At 43.7% G+C, this 14,485-nt stretch overlaps 1 long non-coding RNA gene and 1 other non-coding gene across 2 annotated transcripts in view; one reads left to right on the top strand and one right to left on the bottom strand.

Annotated features, from left to right (window-relative positions):
* The window catches only part of LOC138931167 (uncharacterized), a 111,424-nt gene that overhangs the window by 80,674 nt on the left and 16,265 nt on the right, over positions 1-14,485 (bottom strand). The gene's annotated exons all lie outside the window — the stretch shown is intronic.
* On the top strand, positions 2,646-2,718 carry TRNAG-CCC (transfer RNA glycine (anticodon CCC)). The gene has a single exon. It is a non-coding gene; the product is annotated as a tRNA-Gly (tRNA).

Raw genomic sequence — 14,485 nt, 5'->3', positions numbered from 1 at the left:
ATGTTTGGCTTTAATACTCTGTGGCCACCATCTTGAACTTCATAATAATTTTACTTTTGTGTTTTGTAAGTGAAATCCCATGAGACAAAAGAGCATACACTGAGGGCTTGGAGCCTGGGTTCACACGCTGCCCTTCCTCTCTCTGTTTTACTACTTCTTTGGATAGTTTCTTGCCAACCACTCTCTCTCTAGCATCCCAGCCTCCTCCCTCATCCCCTCACCTAACAACTAATGCTGCTGTCTGTCAGCAATGGGGGCTTGGGCATGGGTACAAGGAAGTTCAGTTCAGTTCAGTCGCTCAGTCATGTCCGACTCTTTGTGACCCCATGAATCGCAGCACGCCAAGCCTCCCTGTCCATCACCAACTCCTGGAGTTCACTCAGACTCACATCCATCGAGTCAGTGATGCCATCCAGCCATCTCATCCTCTGTCGTCCCCTTCTTCTCCTGCCCCCAATCCCTCCCAGTATCAGAGTCTTTTCCAATGAGTCAACTCTTCGCATGAGGTGGCCAAAGTACTGGAGTTTCAGCTTTAGCATCATTCCTTCCAAAGAAATCCCAGGGCTGATCTCCTTTAGAATGAGCTGGTTGGATCTCCTTGCAGTCCAAGGGACTCTCAAGAGTCTTCCCCAACACCACAGTTCAAAAGCATCAATTCTTCGGCACTCAGCCTTCTTCACAGTCCAACTCTCACATCCATACATAACTACTGGAAAAACCATAGCCTTGACTAGACGGACCTTAGTCAGCAAAGTAATGTCTCTGCTTTTCAATATGCTATCTAGGATGGTCATAACTTTCCTTCCAAGGAGTAAGCGTCTTTTAATTTCGTGGCTGCAATCACCATCTGCAGTGATTTTGGAGCCCCCAAAAATAAAGTCTGACACTGTTTCCACTGTTTCTCCATCTATTTCCCATGGAGTGATGGGACCGGATGCCATGATCTTCGTTTTCTGAATGTTGAGGTTTAAGCCAACTTTTTCACTCTCCTCTGTTACTTTCATCAAGAGGCTTTTTAGTTCCTCTTCACTTTCTGCCGTAAGAGTGGTGTCATCTGCATATCTGAGGTTATTGATATTTCTCCTGGCAATCTTGATTCCAGCTTGGGTTTCTTCCAGTCCAGCATTTCTCATGATGTCAGGATCAAATGCTTGTCCCTGTGGCATCTCAGGTAGGGGCATGGTGGCAACCATCCCTACCACAAGCTGGCAACATCACAGGAGATTCAGCTAAGATGAACCTCTTGCCTACTTTCTTAGTTATCTACCCATCTTGGCACAGAAGTTTCAGTACTCTTGGGGGCTGCCCATCCACAGTGGTTTGGGGTGTCAGATCCATGGGAAGTGGAGATTCCTGGCTTACCTTTCTGAGGGCACTGACTCAGTGGTTGGTATGCAAGATGGCAAAAATGGTTGTCTGAGGAGGCCATACAAATAGCTGAGAAAAGAAGAGAAGCAAAAGGCAAAGGAGAAATGGAAAGATATACACAACTGAATTCAGAGTTCCAAAGAATAGCAAGGAGAGACAAGAAAGCCTTCTTAAGTGAACAATGCAAAGAAATAGAGGAAAACAATAGAATGGGGGAAATTAAAGATCTCTTCAAGAAAATTAGAGATACCAAGGGAACATTTCATGCAAATATGGGCTTGATAAAGGACAGAAATGGTATTAACCTAACAGAAGCAGAAGAGACTAAGAAGAGGCAGCAATAATACACAGAAGAACTGTACAAAAAAGGTCTTAATGACTCAGATAACCATGATGGGTCCATCATTCACCTAGAGCCAGATATCCTGGAATGTGAAGTAAGTCAAGTGGAAGTATCCCTACAAACAAAGCTAGTGGCGGTGATGGAATTCCAGCCGAGCTATTGAAAATCCTAAAAGATGATGCTGTCAAAGCATTGCACTCAATATGCCACCAATTTGGAAAACTCAGCAGTGGCCACAGGACTGGAAACAGTCAGTTTTCATTCCAGTCCCAAAGAAAGGCAATGCCAAAGAATGTTCAAACTACAACACAATTGCACTCATCTCACATGCTAGCAAGGTAATGCTCAAAATTCTTCAAGCTACACTTCAGCAGTATGTGAACTGAGAAATTTCAGATGTACAAGCTGTATTTAGAAAAGGCAGAGGAACCAGAGATCAAATTGCCAACATCTGTTGGATCATCGAAAAGGCAAGAGAGTTCCAGAAAAAACATCTTACTTCTGCTTCATTGTCTATATTAAAGCCTTTGACTGTGCGGATCACAACAAACTGTGGAAAATTCTTCAAGAGATGGGAATACCAGACCACCTTACCTGCCTCCTGAGAAACCAGTATGAAGATCAAGAAAGGACAGTTAGAACCAGACATGGAACAATGGACTGGTTCCAAATTGGGAAAGGAGTACATCAAGGCTATGTCACCCTGCTTATTTAACTTGTATGCAGAGTACATCATGCAAAATACCAGGCTAGATGAATCACACCCTCGAATCAACATTGCTGGGAGAAACATCAATAACCTCAGATATGCAGATGACACCCCCTAATGGCAGAATGCGAAGAGGAACTAAAGAGCCTGTTGATGAACATGAAAGAGGAGAGTGCAAAAGCTGGCTTAAAACTCAGCATTCAGAAAACTAAGATCATGGGAACTTCCCTGATGGTCCAGTGGCTAAGACCCTGTGCTCCCAATGTAGGGGGCCCAGGTTCAATCCCTGGTCAGGGAACTAGATCCCACATGCTGCAACTAAGGCCTGGCAAAGTCAAATAAATAAGTAAAAATAAATATTATTTAAAAAAAACCCCTAAGATCATGGTATCTGGTCCCATCACGCCATGGCAAGTGTGTGTGTGTGTGTGTGTGTGTGTGTGTGTGTGTGTGTGAGTTGCTTGGTCATGTCTGACTCATTGCAACCCCATGGACTGAAGCTCGCCAAGCTCCTCTGTCCATGGGATTCTGGCAAATAGATGGGGGAAAAAATGGAAACTGTGACAAGCTTATTTAACTTATATGCAGAGTACATCATGAGAAATGCTGGACTGGAAGAAACACAAGCTGGAATCAAGATTGCTGGGAGAAATATCAATAACCTCAGATATGCAGATGACACCACCCTTATGGCAGAAAGTAAAGAAGAACTAAAGAGCCTCTTGATGAAAGTGAAAGAGGAGAGTGAAAATGTTGGCTTAAAGCTCAACATTCGAAAACTAAGATCATGGCATCTGGTCCCATCATTTCATGGCAGATAGATGGGTAAACAGCAGAACCAGTGGCTGACTTTCTTTTTCTGGGCTCCAAAATCACTGCAGATGGTGACTGCAGCCATGAAATTAAAAGACGCTTACTCCTTGGAAGGAAAGTTATGACCAACCTAGACACCATATTAAAAAGCAGAGACATTACTTTGCTGACAAAGGTCCGTCTAGTCAAGGCTATGGTTTTCCCAGTGGTCTTGTATGGATATGAGAGTTGGAATGTGAAGAAAGCTGAATGCCAAAGAATTGATGCTTTTGAACTGTGGTGTTGGAGAAGGCCCTTGAGAGTCCCTTGAACTGCAAGGAGATCCAACCAGTCCATCCTAAAGGAGATCGGTCCCGGGTGTTCATTGGAAGGACTGATGCTGAAGCTGAAACTCCAATACTTTGGCCACCTCATGCGACGAGTTGACTCATTGGAAAAGACTTTGATGCTGGGAGGGATTGGGGGCAGGAGGAGAAGGGGATGACAGAGGATGAGATGGCTGGATGGCATCACTGACTCAATGGATGTGAGTCTGAGTGAACTCTGGGAGTTGGTGATGGACAGGGAGGTCTGGTGTGCTGCAGTTCATGGGGTCGCAAAGAGTCGGACACGACTGAGCGACTGAACTGAACTGTGACAAGCTTTATTTTTTGGGCTCTAAAATCACTGTGGACAGTGACTGCAGCCACGAAATTAAAAGATGCTTGCCCCTTGGAAGAAAAGCTCTGACAAACCTAGACAGCATATTAAAAAACAGAGACATCACTTTGCCAACAAAGGTCCATATAGTCAAAGCCATGTTTTTTTTCCCAGTTGTCCTGTACAGATGTGAGGGTTGGACCACAAAGAAGACTGTGCGCCAAAGAACTGATGCTTTTGAACTGTGGTGTTGGAGAAGACTCTTGAGAGTCCCTTGGACTGCAAGGAGATCAAACCAGGCAATCCTAAAGGAAATCAGTCCTGAATATTCACTGAAAGGACTGATGCTGAAGCTGCAGCTCCAATACTTTGGCCACCTGATGTGAAGAATTGATTCATTGGAAAAGACCCTGATGCTGGGAAAGACTGAGGGCAGGAGGAGAAGGGGATGACAGAGGATGAGATGGTTGGATGGCATCACTGACTCAATGGACATGAGTTTGAGCAAACTTTGGAGAGATGGTGAAGGACAAGGAAGCCTAGAATACTGCAGTCCATGGGGTCACAAGGATTCAGACACAACTGAGCAAATGAACAATATGGGGCAGAAGCCAGCAGCTGGTTTGCTACAAGCATGTGTGTGCATGCCTTGTCAGAGGCACAGCCTCTGGGCACCTCTGTGAGGGTCTGCACTTGACCTGCAAGTATCCCGTGTCTGAGAGAGTGTAGCATTAAACAGCACATAATAGTCACCATGGTGGGTTAGGAGAGAGACTGGGGGGTGGGGAAGGAAAACTTTTTTTTGTGCCTTTTGCTAAAGGCGTTTACATTTTCATTTTGACTGGGCCCTGCAGCTTATGTAGCCGGCATCCATCAGAGGACTCACCTAATTTTTTAACCATCTTTGAGAGATCAGTTTTTATTTATTGCCTGATGTGTGTTTAAAAAACAATCATTGTCTCATGAATTTTGTATTTTTTTTTTAATCTTTTTTGGTTGTTCCAGGCAGGACATAAATTCAGTCCTCGTTACTCCATCTTGGCTGAAGGCAGGAGTCCTCTACATTTCCATACATTTATATTGAGTATTATGCATTAGTATTGTGCATAGGTATTATGCAACTGCATAAAAGCTCAACATCAGATTAATGGCAAGCTAAACTAATAATAATATTTGAAATCCTTAAAGATAGATATGTCAGACATGGCAACAATATTGGGGACTTCCCTGGTGGTCCAGTGGTTAAGGATCCGCCTTCCACAGCAAAAGAGACACGGATGTAAAGAACAGACTTTTGGACTCTATGGGAGAAGGCGAGGGTGGGATGGTTTGAGAGGATAGCATTGAAACGTGTATACTGCCATATGTAAAATAGATGACCAGTTTAAGTTCAACACATGAAGCAGGGCACTCAAAGCTGGTGCTCTGAGACAACCCAGAGGGATGGGTGGGGAGGTAGGTGGGAGGGGGGGCTCAGAATGAGGGGACACGTGTACCTGTGGCCGATTCATGTCAATGTATGGCAAAAACCATCACAATACTGTAAAGTAATTATCTCCAATTAAATTAATTTTTTTTAATTGAAAAAAAAAGAAAAAGAAATCACCTTCCAATGCAGGGGACGTGAGTTCAGTCCCTGGTCAGGGAACTAAGATCCCACATGCCGCAGGGCAACTAAGCCTGTGTGCCACAATTAGAGAGCCCCTGCACGCTAAAGCCCACGTTCTGCAATAAGACAGGCCTGCGCACAACTGGAGAAGCCCCCACGCCACAGCGAAGACCCACAGCCAAAAATAAATTTAACATTTTTTAAAAAAGAAAGAAATGGATACAATCTCATTAAAATGAAAAACATATAGCTCTCAGGAAACCATTTCAGGAAAGTTGACCAGAATCTGTTCTCAGGCTTTAATATCTACTCCAGGACCGTGGCACCCTCCTAGGCAGCCCTGAGTTCCAGGATAGCATAGTGAAAGTGTTAGTTGCTCAGTCAGTTCTGACTCTTTGCAACCCCATGGACTGTAGCTCACCAGGCTACTCTGTCCATGGGATTCTCCAGGCAAGAATACTGGAGTGGGTTGCCATTCCCTTTTCCAGGGGATCTTCCTAACCCAGAGATCGAACCTAGGTCTCCCACATTGCAGGCAGCTTCTTTACCGTCTGAGCCACGAGGGAAACCCTATAAAGCATTAATCCACAAACGGGTCATTCTGTTCAATTTCCCTAAAGATACAAGCTGGCAATTAACCATACAAGACCAGTTTGTCACCAAACCAATTATCCAGAGGCCTCCTAATCCAGAACACAATGTTTTGAAAAAAGTGAAAAAAAAAGTGAAGTCGCTCAGTCGTGTCCAACTTTTGCAACCCCATGGACACTAGGCTCCTCCGTCCATGGGATTTTCTAGGCAAGAGTACTGGAGTGGGTTGCCATTTCCTTCTCCAGGGAACTTCCCGACCCAGGGATCGAACCCAGGTCTCTCGCACTGTAGACAGACGCTTTCCGTCTGAGCCACCACTTGATCTTAGCCAAAAAGCCAATAAAGGACACACGAAATCTATCATACCCCATATAGCCTGGCCAGGATTGCATTTGAAGAGTAAAGGTCAACAAGGGACAATTTCCATCGGACAGATTAGGAATGTCACTAAAAGGCCAGGGCAAGGGCAAGTACCTAGAAGCTGCTGCTGCTGCTAAGTCGCTTCAGTCGTGTCCGACTCTGTGTAACCCCATAGACGGCAGCCCGCCAGGCTCCCCCTTCCCTGGGATTCTCCAGGCAAGAACACTGGAGTGGGTTGCCATTTCCTTCTCCAATGCAGGAAAGTGAAAAGTGAAAACCTAGAAGCTGGGAGACAATATCCAAGGGCCAGGGCCTCAGGCGCAGCTCCCTCCCTCATCCCACCAAAAGAGCACACTGCCCCTCCCTTACCTCTCCTCAGGCCATTAAGGCCCAACCCTCATAAAGGCTCCAACCATGAGCGTTTAACCAGTCTCTGAAGAAGCAAAGGTATGGTCACCTGGAAAGAGCACTGGACTTAGAGATAAAAGATTTGAGTTTAGGGCTTCTGTGGTTAGAATTCTGGGCTTTCCCTGCTGTGGCCCAGGTTCAATCCCTGGTTGAGGAACAAGATCCCGCAAGTGGAGCGGAACCACAAAAAAAGAGATTGGCGTTTACCTCTGTTTCTCACACTACCTAATGGTGGGACCTTGAGCATTTCTGGGCTTCCCTGCTTCATCTGAAGACGGAGAAATACTTTGCTTACCTTCATTTGTATGACTGTTGTAAGGATGAAATTAGATAATAGGGAAGGCTAGTTGGTGTAGTGAAAAGAGCATGTTGGGACTTCCCTGGTGGCCCAGTGGTTAAGAATCTGCCTGCCAATGCTGGGAACAAGGGTTCGATCCCTGATCTGGGAAGATCCCAGATGCTTCAGATCAACTAAGTCCATGTGCCACAACTACTGAGCCCGAGTTCTATAGCCAGTGCTCCACAAGAGAAACCACCGCAATGGAAAACCCATGCGCTGAGACTAGAGAGAAGCCCCCATTTGCAGAAACTAGAGAAAGAACCTGTGCAACAATGAGGACCTAGCACAGCCAAAAATTTAAAACTTAATTATTTAAAAATAAGACATGGGGCATGTAGGAAAGAAAAGTAGAATACAGGATGTAAATCCAACTATATCAATAATAAAATTGAATATAATGGATGAAAATTTAAAAAAAAATAAGAGCATGTTGGATTCAACAAAATTATGCTTCCAACTCCAATATAAACACTTCATAGTTGTGTGACTTTCGGGAAGCAGCTCAGACAGTAAAGAATCCGCTTGCAGTGCAGGATATCCAGGTTCAATCCTTGGGTTGGGAAGATCCCCTGGAGAAAGGCATGGCCACCCACTCCAGCATTCTTACTTGGAGAATCCCATGGACAAAGGAGCCTGGTGGGCTCCATGGTGTCGCAGAGTCAGACACAACTGAGAGACTAACACTTTCTTTCATATGTTTCCAATTCCAATATAAATACTCCATAGTTGTGTGACTTTCAGGAAGTTAACCTTTCAAGGCCAGTTTCCTAATCTGTAGAATGGGATAACAGTATCTGTCTCACAGGGATATTGTGAGGATTAAGTGAGATAATGTTCAGAAGTGCTTGACCTCTAACAGGCATTCAAGAAGTAATAATCAATTATAAAACCTAGATGATAACATTTTATAAAATTCTATACAAATGGAACAATGGGGGCAACTTGCTTTTTTTTTTTTTTTTTAAGGATGTAGCCCTTCTTCATAAAGATTGATTATCCTGGCTCTTGGCTACAACATCTTTAAATTCAAGATTTCACAATAATGGTTTGCAGTGAAGCTCTGACAGTAGTGTCATTAAAGGACTGAAAAATGACTTCCGGAAAGTTGGCAGAGACCTCTATCTCTCCCCATAATAAGGTGCTCTCGGAATTAGCTTAGGACATTAATTTCCTCAGGCGAAATACTTATTTCTTCTTGATTTTTTGGCCTCCATAGGCTCCGCATTGTTCGCATGTTGCATAATCTAGTGTTTGCCCATCAGAATATTTGGGGCTTCCGTGGTGGCTCAGATGGTAAAGCGTCTGCTTGCAATGCAGGAAACCCGGGTTCGATCCCTAGGTCAGGAAGATCCTCTGGAGAAGGAAATAGCAACCCACTCCAGTACTCTTGCCTGGAAAATTCCATGGACAGAGGAGCCTGGTAGGCTAGAGTCCATGGGATTGCAAAGAGTCGGACATGACTATTCTTCAATTATTCATGTATATTTTTGTACAACACTGGTAATTTTCATACCTATTCTAATTTCCTTTCTATTGTAACCCTACATCACTTATTACTAAGACTTTCAACACTCTTACTGCTTTTGTATGTATCATATATATTAACAATGTTCATTGAAGTGGTCAAACATAGGCAAAATCACAAGAAACACACCTGATGAATGCCAATGCCAGAGACCAAAATGACAGTCGATAAGCTGCTGCAAGCAGAGAAAGTTGATGACATTTGCCCTCCATAAAGCTTTGTGGCTCTAAGAAATGTCTCAAGTAGAGGAGTTTCTGTACATATAGGGAACTTACTTATGCCAGGTGTTGTGCCAGGAGCTGGGAGTGCAATGGCCAGCAAGAGAGACCTAGTCTCTGCTCTCCCCAAATTCTCAACAGATCAGGAAATGGACAACTGCCATGCAGTGTGATGATATGACGGGGAGCTAGAGAAGCAGAAAGGAAGGTCACCTAAACCAGACTTGCAAAGTAGAGAAGACTGCTAGAGGAAGTGAGGTCTACGCTGAGACCAGAAGAACAAGTGGGATTGAGTCGGGTAAAGATGGAGAGAAGAGGGTTCTAAGCAGGAAGCATGGTCTGTTCAGGGAACTGGACTTCATTCCTGCTGGATGCAAATTGTGATGAGGAAGGCTGCAGAGAGAAGCTGGAGCCAGGCCACAGAGGGCCTTATAAACCATGGGGAGGGAATGAGGAGGACACTTGCAGTCTCCGCTGTCTCTTCTTATTGTAAAATTGGACAAGTCATTTAAGATTTTAAGCCCCCCCCAAAATTTTTTAAGCCTCAGTTTCCACATGTGTAAAACAAGGACAGTACTCTAATAACACTTACTTCATAGGCTTGTATAAGAGTTCGTGAGGTAGCGCACATAAGATACTAATACCTAGAATGTGCTTAATAAATATTAGCAATTATTATTTCTATGTTATTTCATCTAATATGAACTTGACATAATTTGGCTGGTTGGAAAATTGCTGATCTCATATATTTTTATAGTATATATGTATGTATATGCATATACACATACATATATACATAAATAAACACCCATATCTATACAATTTTTTCAAATTATATTTATCTTTGTTTTGTTGTTTATAAAACAAGTTTTATACGTTGATATACTCCTATTCAGCCTCCCTTTATTTTCTAATTTGTCTCCCATGACTTTATATCTTAAATATTATTATGCCTCTAGTGACAATATATTTCTTCTGTCTTCTTCAGTCAGCCTTTTTTTTAACCTTTTATTCTTTTTTCCATTTAATTCTTTTTTTAATATAAATTTATTTATTTTAATTGGAGGTTAATTACCTTACAATATTGTATTGGTTTTGTCTTACATCAACATGAATCCGCCACAGGTATACACGTGTTCCCCATCCTGAACCCCCTTCCTTCCTCCCTCCCCGTACCATCCCTCTGGGTCGTCCCAGTGCAGTCTTTATTTGAAGCTTGCTGGTTCTGTGGCTTCCTACTCTTCGCGTCTAAATTGATAGCCTTGGGAACGGGCGCCCTCTGGCGTTCATCTTGTGTCAGTTCAAGAGACAATGTCCCAGTAACTGTGATCCGTGGTCCCTTGCCTATTGCCTTATGTGCAAGAAACTCTCAGTCCCAGAGAATGTGAAGGTTGTTAAAGCTGCAGGTTTTGCAATACAAAACCTCTGGCTATCATAAAGTGTCCTTGGCCTTGAGTTTTCAAAGGTATCAAACAGCTACTTATTAGCCTACAGTTCACATTATTGTTGTTGCTGTTGTTCAGTCGCTCAGTCATGTCTGACTCTACAACACGCCAGGGTTCCCTGTCCTTCACTATCTCCTGGAGTTTACTCAAACTCATGTCCGTTGAATCAGTGATGCCATCCAACTATCTCATCCTCTGTTGCCCCTTTCTCCTTCTGCCCTCACTCCTTCCGAGCATCAGGGTCTTTTCCAGTGAGTTGACTCTTCACATCAGGTGGCCAAAGTATTGGAGTTTCAGCTTCAGCATCAGTCCTTCCAATGAATATTCGGGACTGACTCCCTTTAGGATGGACTGGTTGGATCTCCTTGCAGTCCAAGGGACTCTCAAGAGTCTTCTCCAACACCACAGTTCAAAAGCTTCAATTCTTCGGCACTCAGCCTTCTTTGTGCTCCAACTCTCACAAACATACATGACCACTGGAAAAAACCATAGCTTTGACTCTACAGACCTTCGTCAGCAAAGGTCTCTGCTTTTTTAATATGCTGTCTAGGTTTGTCATAGCTTTCCTTCCAAGGAACAAGTGTCTTTTAATTTTGTGGCTGTAGTCACCATTCACAGTGATTTTGGAGCCCAAGAAAATGAAGTCTGTCACTGTTTCCATTGTTTCCCCATTTATTTGCCATGAAACGATGGGACCAGATGCCATGATCTTCATTTTTTGAATGTTGAGTTTTAAGCCAGCTTTATCACATTCCTCTCTCACCCTCCTCAAGAGGCTCTTTAGTTCTTCACTTTCTGCCATCAGGGGGTTGTCATCTGCATGTCATTACTGTTTGAGCCACCAGGGAAGCCCGAGTTGGACCATAAAGAAGACTGAGTGCTGAAGAATGGACACTTTCAAACTGTGGTGTTGGAGAAGACTCTTCAGAGTCCCTTGAGCTGCAAGGAGATCAAACCAGTCAATCCTAAAGGAAATCAACCCTGAGTATTCGCAGGAAAGATTGATGCTGAAGCTGAAGCTCCAATATATTGGCCACCTGATTCGAAGAGCCAACTCATTGGAAAAGACCCTGATGCTGGGAAAGACTGAGGGCAGGAGGAGAAAGGGGACGACAGAAGATGAGATGGACTCAATGGACATGAGTTTGAGCAAGCTTGGGGAGATGGTGGACAGGAAAGCCTGGCTTACTACAGTCCATAGGGCCACAGAGTCAGACATGACTGAACAACAACAACATCTGCATATCTGAGGTTATTGATATTTCTCCTGGCAAGCTTGATTCAACCTTGTGATTCATCCAGCCTGGCATTTGGCATGATGCACTCTGCATAGAAGTTAAAAAAGCAGGGTGACAATATACAGCCTTGATGTACTCCTTTCCAAATTTGGAACCAGTTGGTTGTTCCATGTCTGGTTCTAACTGTCGCTTCCTGACCTGCATACAGGATTCTCGGGAAGCAGGTCAGGTGGTCTGGTATTCCCATCTCTTTCAGAATTTTCCACAGTTTATTGTGACCCACACAGTCAAAGGCTTTAACATAGTCAATGAAGCAGATGTTTTTCTGGACCTCTTTTGCCTTTTTGATGATCCAATAGATGTTGGCAATTTGACCTCTGGTTCCTCTGTCTTTTCTAAATCCAGCTTGAACATCTGGAAGTTCACGGTTCACCTACTGTTGAAGCCTGGCTTGGAGAATTTTGAGCATTACTTTACTAGCGTGTGAGAGGAGTGCAATTGTGTGGTAGTTTGAACATTCTTCGGCTTTGCCTTTCTTTGGGATTGGAAGGAAAACTGACTTTTTCCAGTCTTGTGGCCACTGCTGAGTTTTCCAAATTTGCTGGCATATTGAGGACAGCACTTTCACAGCATCATCTTTTAGGATTTGAAATAGCTCAACTGGAATTCCATCACGTCCACTAGCTTTGTTTGTAGTGATGCTTCCTAAGGCCCATTTGACTTTGCACTCCAGGATGTCAGGTTCTAGGTGACTGATCACACCATTGTGATTATCTGGGTCGTGAAGCTCTTTTTTGTACAGTTCTTCTGTGTATCCTTGCCACCTCTTCTTAGTCTCTTCTGCTTCTGTTAGGTCCATACCATTTCTGTCTTTTATTGTGCTCATCTTAGCATGAAATACTCCCTTGGTATCTCTGATTTTCTTGAAGAGATCTCTGTTCTTTTTCATTCTCTTGTTTTCCTCTGTTACTTTGGACTGATCACTGAGGAAGGCTTTCGTGTCTCTCCTTGCTATTCTTTGGAACTCTGCATTCAGTTGGGTATATCTTTCCCTTTCTCCTTTGCCTTTGCCTTTCACTTCTCTTCTTTTCTCAGCTATTTGTAAGGCCTCCTCAGACAACCATTTTGCCTTCTTGCATTCCTTTTCCTTGGGGATAGCTTTGGTCACCACCTCTTGTACAATGTTATAAACCTCTGTCCATAGTTCTTCAAGCACTCTGTCTATCAGATCTAATCCCTTGAATCTATTTGTCAGTGCCACTGCATAATCATACGGGATTTGATTTAGGTCATACATGAATGGTCTAGTGGTTTTCCCTGCTGCTGCTGCTGCTGCTGCTAAGTCGCTTCAGTCGTGTCCGACTCTGTGCAACCCCATTGACAGAAGCCCATCAGATTCCCCCGTCCCTGGGATTCTCCAGGCAAGAACACTGGAGTGGGTTGCCACTTCCTTCTCCAATGCATGAAAGTGAAAAGTGAAAGTGAATTCGCTCAGTCGTGTCTGACTCTTCGCGACCCCATGGACTGAAGCCTACCAGGATCCTCTGTACACGGAATTTTCCAGGCAAGAGTACTGGAGTGGGGTGCCATTGCCTTCTCCTAGCAGTTTTCCCTACTTTCTTCAATTTAAGTCTGAATTTTACAACAAGGAGTTCATGATCTGAGCCACAGTCAGCTCCTGGTCTTGTTTTTGTTAACTGTATAGAGCTTCTCCATCTTTGGCTGCAAAGAATATAATTGATCTGGTTTTGGTATTGACCATCTGGTGATACCATGTCCATGTGTAGAGTCTTGTGTTTTTGGAAGAGTGTGTTTGCTACAACCAGTCTGCTACTCGGCAAAACTCTGTTAGCGTTTGCCCTGCTTCATTTTGTACTCCAAGGCCAAACTTGCCTGTTACTCCAGATATCTCTTGACTTCCTACTCTTGCATTCCAGGGCCATATTTTGAAAAGGACATCTGTTTTTTGGTGTTAGTTCTAGAAGGTCTTGTAGATCATCATAGAACCATTCAACTTCAGCTTCTTTGGCATTAGTAGCTGGGGCACAGACTTGGACTCCTGTGATGTTGAATGGTTTGCCTTGGAAACGAACAGAGATCATTCTGTTGTTTTTGAGATTGCACCCAAGTACTGCATTTTGGACTCTTTTGTTGACTATGAGGGCTACTTAATTCCTTCTAAGTGGTTCTTGCCCATAGTAGTAGATATAATGATCATCTGAATTAAATTCGCCCATTCCTGTCCATTTTAGTTCACTGATTCCTAAAATGTCGACATTCCCTCTTCCCATCTCCTGCTTGACCACGTCCATTTTACCTTGATTCATGGACCTAACATTCCAGGTTCCTACGCAATATTGTTCTTTACAGCATCGGACTTTACTTCCATCACCAGTCACATCCACAGCTAGGTGTCATTTCTGCTTTGGCTCAGGCTCTTCATTCTTTCTGGAGCTATTTCTCCACTCTTCTCCAGTAGCATACTGGAGCTTCTCCAGCCCTCTACTGACCTAGGGGGCTCATATTTCAGTGTCCTATCTTTTTGCCTTTTCATACTGTTCATGGGGTTCTCAAGGCAAGAATGCTGAAATGGTTTGCTGTTCCCTTCTCCAGTGGACCATGATTATTGCATACCAAGAGACTTTCCTAGAATAAAAGACATAAGGATTTGGAGACCTGGAGTCAAGGCCTATGTATCTATTATTACTGTGTGACCTTGGGGAAAGTCCTTCTCCCAATTAGGTCTCCCATTTTTCAAATGAAAAAGTTAGACAAGGACTTCCTGGTGATCTGTGGTTAAGAATCCACCTGTCAGTGCAGGGGACATGGGTTCCATCCTTGGTCCAGGAAGATTCCACATGCTTCATGGCAACTAAGCC

This window comes from Ovis canadensis, chromosome X (genome assembly GCF_042477335.2).
Source record: "Ovis canadensis isolate MfBH-ARS-UI-01 breed Bighorn chromosome X, ARS-UI_OviCan_v2, whole genome shotgun sequence".
Taxonomy (NCBI): domain Eukaryota; kingdom Metazoa; phylum Chordata; class Mammalia; order Artiodactyla; family Bovidae; genus Ovis; species Ovis canadensis.
This window is presented reverse-complemented; position numbering and strand designations above follow the sequence as displayed.